This window comes from Oryzias latipes, chromosome 1 (genome assembly GCF_053564925.1).
Source record: "Oryzias latipes strain Hd-rR chromosome 1, Olatipes_Hd-rR_3.1".
In the NCBI taxonomy this organism is placed as follows: Eukaryota; Metazoa; Chordata; class Actinopteri; order Beloniformes; family Adrianichthyidae; genus Oryzias; species Oryzias latipes.
The window spans coordinates 27,028,873-27,037,910 of NC_136237.1; positions in this window are offsets into that span (position 1 = coordinate 27,028,873).

Below are 9,038 nucleotides of genomic sequence, written 5' to 3' on the forward strand. Positions count from 1 at the left end.
TTGGAGATGTTGGGCAACAATAAAGAAATATACTCTTTTTAATCACACTAACTGATATCCAACTAAAATATAATTTAAAATATAAAATGTTTCTGTTTTTAAATATAGTTTAGTCACTGTATTCTTTTAAAGTCTTCCTAACACAAAGTTTATATCATAGAGCTGTGAGGATGGAGAGAAAGACGAGAAGAGAAAAAAAGAATCAGGACCGCTTCACAACTTTTAAGGAAGTCTGCAAATTCTCGTAATTCCCTTCCGTCCTTGGAGATTATTTTTGGCCAGCCATGGAGCTTGTCTCAAAAACATTTTCCTATGGTGAACTGATCTCCAAATTGCCTTTCCAACAAATGTCGAGCTGAGTCGTATGCATAGTCAGTGCCTATTAGGAGAAATTCTTCGACCGCTTTTTCTGCAGGTCCACCAACGTACTTTCTGAGGTGGTACAGCCTTTCGTTTTTTGGGGATATTTTTTCTTTTGATTAATGTTTCAAACGACAACTGCCAGTCTTTAAACTTTAGAGGCTCTCCAGTAAACACTGCAGGTTCTGGAGTTGGAAGCCGATTGGCACATAAAGCTTCTGCTAAGATGCCCACTAAATCAGAGTTTTGCTGAAGTTGTGTGGCAGCTGCAGGGACTGGCACTTCTGTAGGAACAAATGGCGGACTTGATTGTTGAAGGACTTGACTTGTGACTTCTGTGGAACAAATGCAGGGCTTGTAGCATTTAGAAGTTGTGCTGTGTTTGAAGCTTGAATAAATGGTGTGAGGGAAATTTCATTACGTTCAACCGCCAGTTTGTTGCTGCTTGTGGAACTGTAACCTTTGTAGCTATTTTCAGCCTGGCTTTGGCAGCATCATGTTTGTTAATCTCTTCTGAATGTTCTATTTTCCTGTGCTGTTCCTCCATTGCTTGTCTCATCAAAGTTTTAACTTTAGATTTTTGTAGTTTGCTCTTTTGCCTTTCTTGTTCCTCAATGACAGTTAAGATTGCTTGAGATGCTGCTGCATCTGCTGCTGCTTCTACTCTTTTGATTGACTGTGCCCATGACAGAGATGAGCTAGTTTACTTTTTTTTTTACCTGGAATTAGATCTTTCTGAAGCCAAACATGATCCACCATCTGGTCATGGCTCTTGGTCCTCTTCAGCATTTCCTTCTAGCCACCTTTCAGGTCTTTTAACAATGAAATCTTTAAGGGTTGTGAATGCATCTACCCTGCACCTCATCTCTGGATCTGGAGCATGTATTTGCCAGACCTCATTGTTAACAGCTTGAACATTTTGGCAACTAATATTACGTTGTTCATCAACTCTGTTAACTCACTCTCATTGGCTGTCGGTCAATATTACCTTGCTTAATCTTGCCTCATTATCAGGAACTGGTGGTGGAGGACCCAAAATGCAGGAGACCAGGATTGATGACAGGAAATAAAACATTTAATTAACTGAAACATGACAAAACTATGGGGAGAAACAAACCGGTGAAAAAACAGAGCAGATGACCTGACCAGGATGAACAGAAACCAAGACACTTAAGTAGGCTGAGGGCAATTAACTGAACTGAAGACAGCTGTGGATCATGAACCTGAAGCTGGAGTGACTGACAAGAAGGTGTCATGTTTGGACCCAAATGCAGAGGCGGAGGCACACGGTTCAAGGGCAAGGGGTTTAATAGAAACAAAAAGCGCTGCAGAGCAGGATGACAAAACAAAACTAAAACTTACTGTGGCATGGCAAGGAACAAGGCATGAACACCATAACGGGGGTAATGGACCAACACAGGAGGAAGGCAGAGACAAGACTTAAATACAGACAGGGCAGACAAGACACAGGTGGACACGATCAGGGCTGATGGGGACCAAAGGAAGTAAAACTCAAGAAAACAGACAAGACAGGAGACTTTCAAAATAAAACAGGAAACAGAAACAAGACAGAACAAGGACCAAAAACAAGACAACAAATTCAAATCATGACAGAAGGAAACCTAAAACATGACAAAGAAAACCAAACCACTCATATCTCCATTTTTCATAAGAAATTTTGTATTTGCGTTGCAGAGCTTTGAGCCTTGAAGCTCCTTGCCTTTTTCAGTTAATGTTCTTGTTCTTTCACTTTTGCAAATATTTTTCTGAGTATCTGGATACTTAGATACATCAGTCATCTGGTGAGTCGAGTCATATAGTTATTTTAACCACACTTAAGCCTGTATCTCACTTCTGATCACAAATGACTCAAATATTACCTTCAGATTGTTATTTCTTAGTGAATAACTTTGGTTAGTTAACTTCTTAACACAACTAGGATACGTTAACTTATAGTCCTTCAATTAACCTTTGTATATGGTTTTAATGTCAAACAAAATGTTCACACTTCAATAATTAGAACAAATTACCTTAAGGTTCAGTAGACAATAAGTAGCTTTGGCTTAATGTGCTGAAATAAACTTAACTTGTTTTAAGACACCCTTATACCCTTAGAGCAAAGCCCCTTTCTTATTTTCTACTTTACTTCATCAAAATGTCCTTGATTAAGGAAGGAGGCACCTGCTAGGAAACGGTGAGCTGGTGTAACGGCGCCCTCTTGTGGTGTGCGTCGGGTACCGCGACCAATTGTAGCTGATGTGCCGGTGCTGTGCTGGTTGAGGATCTCTGTAGCTCAGGGGTGCCCAAACTTTTTTCCTCAAAGGGCCAAAATCTAAATGTGATCCCGGACCGTGGGCCAAATACAATATGTTTTTTGCATGTCATTAAATAAAAGCAGAAAACAAAGAATATGGTTTAATGTGTTTATTTTTTATTCTGTATTCATCAAGGTGACACACACACACACACACACACAAAAAACATTCTTTCAAACCATTAAACATAACAGCAAGGCCTTACTGGCAATTTTCAACTAAAAAACAAGAACAAGCTAAAACAAACTTTTTTCGATTTGAAAACAGCAAACTGCGATCCTAATGAGAGACATGAAGCTGGTCTTTTGACTTCATCAGTGACTGAATGTTGGGCTGCAGCTTACTCACTGACAGTGTTAGTATGTCTTGCCAGTGTGAGTCTGTGAGGGTCCCCCTGAGTTTGATCTTGTTCAGGTTCATGAGACTAAATGTTTGCTCACACATGTAGGTGCTGCCAAACAGTGATAGCATTACTTGTGCATTTTTTCTCATCTGTGGGTATCTTTGTACTGACACATGTGGGTAAAAATCCCTCAGGGGTAATGATACAAATTTTCTTCTTAGCTCTGTGTCACATTGAAACTCAATCAACTCCATCTGCAAATGCTCTGGAGCTAAGTCGGGACTCACGCTGAAGGGCTGAGAAAAAAGCTCCATGTCAGCTGCAGTCTTCTTAAAGTCCACAAAGCGCAAATCAAACTCCTTGTTTACGTTGCTGAGAAGTTCTCCATATTCTGGCAACCTGTCCACCTCTACATTCACTTCTCTCAGGCTGGGGAAGTGTGCCAAGTTCCCTAAAGAGACAAAGTCAAATAGAAGGTGTCCATTACTATCATTAGGGCGGCAGTGGCTCAGGCGGTTGAGTGGGTCGTCCAACGATCGAAGGGTCAGAGGTTCGATCCCCACTCCCCCCAGCCAACTGTCGTTGTGTGCTTGGGCAAGACACTTCACCCTCCTTGCCTCCAGTGTGGCTCCACTGGTGTGTGAATGTGTATGAATTCCCTGGTGATGGTCAGAGGGGCTGTAGGCGTGAACTGGCAGCCACGCCTCTGTCAGTCTGCCCCAGGGCAGCTGTGGCTACAACAGTAGCTTACCATCACCAAGTATGAATGAGGAGTGAATGAATAATGGACACACTGTAAGCGCTTTGAGCATCTGGAAAAGCGCAGATAAATCCATTCCATTATTATTATTAGCACTACTATGAGGCACATAAGCTACAGGACAAAAAAGACAAAAAGAGAGCAATGAAAGCAGACCCACAAAGACAAAAAATGACGTTTTCTGTCAAACAGGCGTAAGCACCACGGACAGCGACACATCACAGCGACAGACACGCATGGAGCAGCACGTGTTACAGTCACAAATAAATAAAACAGCCAAAAGTCTGTGAGCAGCATGTTAATGACTTACCTGCTGAAAGATGCCGACAGAGTAGTTGCAGCTTCATTTGGAAAGCCTTGATGTGGTCAAACAGCTCCGTTATGATCGGTTCTTTGCCTTGAAGTTTAACATTCAGATTGTTGAGGTCTGTGATGTCCACCATAAAGGCCATGCCGAAAATCCATCTTTTATCAAACAAAATCCAACAAAATCGAACAAAAACCAAAAGCTGCACTGGATCCGAAATGTCGTGTTCTCATCACATACCCGTGAGAAAGCAACAAAGTCTTTTGACTTAACTGTTAAATGATCTCTAATGTCCCGAGACATTTCTTCAACACGGCGGGTCACTGTGTTGCGCGAGAGGCTAACTTAGGAAAAACCTCTTTCTTGGGAAGGACACATTATTGAAGCAGCTGTGGACAGGCACTCCTTAACAAAATCTCCCTTTTAAAACGATCTCCCACTCTTTGCAATTAGCGCCGAAATTTCGTAGCTGGCCCGTGTGGTGCAGTCTTGTGCTGTCGAGGGCCTCGTAAGGGTGGCTTGCTGTGACCGAAGTTTCGATAGTAGCTCGCTTAATTTTTCTCTTTTGCACCTTACCTTTGCATCTGGAGAAGACCGCTTGTTTAGTCTCGTAATGGCGACGTATATTGTACTCTTTCAGTACAGCCATGGATTGCTGGCAAATAAGACAAACAGCCTTAAGGGCCGTACACACCGGGACGAATTTTGGCGCACGTTATTCGCCAGCGTTTTTCAACACGTCTTTGTATTCACACCCAAGCGATTTTCGCTGACGATGAGCCGAGTGAAAATGCAAATTCATTCCCTGACATTAGATGGCGCTTAATGTAAAACAGAAACACTCCTGTACACGAGGTGGCGCTGCGCAACTTTACGCTTCTTAAACTCGCTTTTCACTCAGAAGAAGAGAGCAAGTATTTACGTGCTTGTCAGAATCATACAAAGAAAACATGAATATTTCAAGCACCAGTAGCTGTAGCTCTAGCTCCAGTGATGAAGAAATTATTGTTCTGTTGAATGATGAAAGACGCTGGAAAAGACGCCGATTTTGGGTACATCCCATAGTTACGAGAAGAGAAGAACATGGGGAGTTTTATCGACTGGTTCAAGAACTGAAAATGTATCATGAGCATTTTGTGGGGATATTTTAGAATGTGCGTCATTATTTCTTTGCAGCAGTGTAGATGCTTCTTGGCGTATATCTTCTTCGCTGTTACGTATGTGTGCTCAGCAAGATAGTTTTGTGTTTGAGCTGTGACTTCAGAAGCTCCAGACACGTGTGCAAAAGCGCCATTCTCATTGGTCGTATAGTTTTTTGACGCGCTGCGTCAAACCCAAAAAAACGAACCCGAGGCGTTTTTAAAAAAATGGCGCTTTTACGAGTGGTGTTTTTCACGTCGATGTGCACTCTCACATTGGTGCCCTTTGTTTAGTCACGAGGCGTTAAACAACTGATTGACTGCTATTCCAATATTAGGATGTGAGAGTAAACACATAAACCCGATATCGAAATCCCGCGAGTTCTCAGGAACTATCGCGTTTTTAATGTTATACACAACTTCCATATAAAAGTGCAATACAACTTGGTATTAAATAGAATAAAATCAAATAAAACACATTTTACACATTTTACAGTCAAAACACACATTTTCAACCAAAGTTCTTTCTTTCTTTAAACAAACAAAAGATAAACTAGAACTAGGACAGAGAGGTAAAGAAGAGAGGATTGGGGCAAGACATTACTTAGAAAACCCTTTTGAATGGCCTTCACATATTACAGTTTTTCTATGCGGAAGCGTACATTGTTCCAAATCATCACATAAATGTGATGTGCGGGTTCAGGATGGTGTTGTTGGCAGTCCAGGAGGATGTCTTTTGGCTCCTCTAGGAGGAAGGTGAGGGGACGTTGGGTGTTGTGAGACCCAAGGACAGCATGCCTGTGGACAAGCCACTCTAAACGCACAAAGAGTAATCTTACTCTTTGTAATATTACTAAAATAAATATTGGCCAGGAACGTCAGTGATGGCTCTTTGGCCAAAGATGTTACGGCCTCTTTGCTTTCGTTTCTGCAGGTTGAATGCTCTGATAATAGTTGCCACGGTGAACAAACTGAGGTTTGGACGGACTCTTAGTCCAGCTTTAGCCATTGTCATAGCATGGACAATGACATGGTCAATGACTGTTGCTCACATCTCATCCATAATGATGGTGTGAAGTTGTCTTGCTCTCCCTCCTTGACCCCCTCCTCTCCCTTGTTGACCTGCTCGTCTTCCTCCACTGATTTAAACTGCTCTTCCTCATTGGTTTGTTCCTTCATGGCCAGCTCTTCTCCCTCTGCTGACTCTAATTCCTCTTCCCCTAACTCTCCCTTCATCTGTTGTGTTTGTTTAGAATCTTCATCAAACTGTGACTCTGAACTTGATTTTATACATGTGCTCACAGCATTAGCAACAATTGTCTTCAATTTTGATTTGTTGTATTTAATGAATGACGCCAGGTGTGTTCATTGTGTTCAACTATTGCTGACTGTGGCAAGCATTTTGTATCACGTCAGCTTTCATTTGAGAATATGAGCAGAGTCCTTTTGCAACTTGTGTTTTAGCAAAGAACAATGTGTCAAGATTTATGAGAATGGAGGATTGTGTTTTGTGAAGTGTTTCGTCATGTGAAATGTGTTTATGATATTGGAAAATGATGGCTAGATTTAGTAAATGTGTTTAGAGAACTGGTCATTTGGTTTAGGGGACTGGCTTTTATGTTTTAGCATTTGAGAAAAACTGTAAACACATTTAAACAATAACAGTGTTGGGAGGGTCTTTAGATAGCTGGGGGGGGGGGGGGGGGTCGCATTTTATAATGTGGCCTCATACCCTATGAAATTGGGTCATTGCACCCCTCCGCGCGATCACATACAGAGCGCAAACTCTGGGTGAGGCTCGGGAGTATGGAGGCCTAAATTGTTCATAATTAAAATAAATATATATATATATATATATATAAAAACATCATGAAATTGTGAAAAACCTGCACACTGATTTTAAATTAGCCATTAAATATTTAATATATTTCATTTTGCTTTAAAAACACGTTCATTGTTTTAAAACAGTATTTTAAAATATTCATTTTTAATAATGTTGAATATTATTATAATTCTATGGCTTTTTCCACAAACTCAGATTTCAAAATCAATATGTTCCAAAGTAGCTTTGTTTTTATTTCACGTTTCTGTTTTTCAGAATGACTTATTTATTTCATGATGAGCTTTTTCATCAGAATGAGTCTGCCAATAAAACCAAACAAGACAGAGGCACTTTTGTGATTGGCTACTCCTTTACCCAGACATAAGCAGCAGCACCCTAACTACATCGATCAAAGTTGCTTCAGCGTACGTGCACACCCCTCAACACTAGGTAGGAGTATGCACCTCAACACATCGACAACATTGACAGTTTTCAGCCCAATTGGGCAGTTTTGGTTATAATTTTGCAGGTTATGGCTTTGGGTATGCATAATTTGGGCGGCTTTAGGGTCGGTTTGGCTGATTTTTTTTCTCATCAAAAGATAGTTGTGGACTAGGTTAGGCTGGGTGGCTGTTGAAGCTCCGCTAAGCTTCTATATACTGGACCTCCACGAACGCACCAGAGGAGACATATAACCTGTTGTTGGGGATTTGCCGCCCTGCCTGTCCAAAATTGTACTCTTTACTCTTCTCTCTTCTTCCCCTCTTTCCTTTTCCGTCCGGTCCAACACCAAAGATTTTCAGACATGATTGAAATTAATAAAGTTTGGCCTCAATTACAAAAGGGGTTTATTCAGACATACCTTTGGTTTGTCAGAAGATTAATAACCCCTCTTGTTAAAGCAAAATATGTCCAACACAAGAGGCCCTCAGCTCTCGTCTGTCTGCCCAGCTGTTGGACAGGACAAGTTAAAAAAATAAAAATAAAAAAAAAAAAAAAAAATTGTACTCTTTAAAGCTTGACGTCGCAGCCATGTGTGGGAGGTGCTACCAGCCATTGTTTTTTGCCTGATTACTACATGGAGCAGTGTTTGTGTTTATCTCACTTACAAAACATGGAAGACTCAGAGTATTTTGAGAAATCAGGTTCATTTAATTTGAAGAGTTCTACATGGTAATCATGTTTCCATGTTTAAGTTCATGAGATCATTCAGAGATTCTGAATCAGAACTATCTTTTATTTAAAAAAAATAAATGGACCTGGGTGCTTAATTAGCCCAGTAAGGGGGGGGGGGGGGGGGGGATATTTTATACATACAGTATTTTCATGACCATAAGGCGCACTTAAAGTTTTTCTCCAAAATGTACAGGGAGCCCTAATGTGTTGTTGTGTGAGTTCTGTAAAGAGGACGTAGGAGAGGACAGCATGTGAACTAAACCTGCAAAATAAATCACGAATTTTTCATTATAGCAATTTCAAGCTGTGCGATATCCATAGGCATAAGTCGGCGAAAATCATGATAAATTATAAACCTTAAATGTGCTAAAAACAATCCTATGGCAGCTTAAAATATTTAATTAAATGAATGCCTTTATGCATTTGATCAATCAGATAGAGCCCTTCACGTTGTTGGCCATGTAGACGATGTCATTTGGAGAATAATTAAAGGTATTTTGACTTGTATTTAAATTAAACTGTTGCAGTGAAATGGAAATATTGTTTTTGGTTGTTTTGCCATTTGTTCATATACCGCAAGTTATACTGTCATCGCAATTTTTATCACTTATATCGCACATTGCAAGTTTTCCTCATTTGTGCAGCCCTAAGAACGGTAAGGAGGGAAGTGAGGACGTGAAAAAAGACATAGCCCCCAAACAGTACAAAAGTGCAGGTATATGCATTATGCAGCAACAACTCTGAAATAACCCTGAAAATTACAAATACAAAGAGACACGCTTATGAAGCACTGTTTAAACTGAAATATATTCAAGG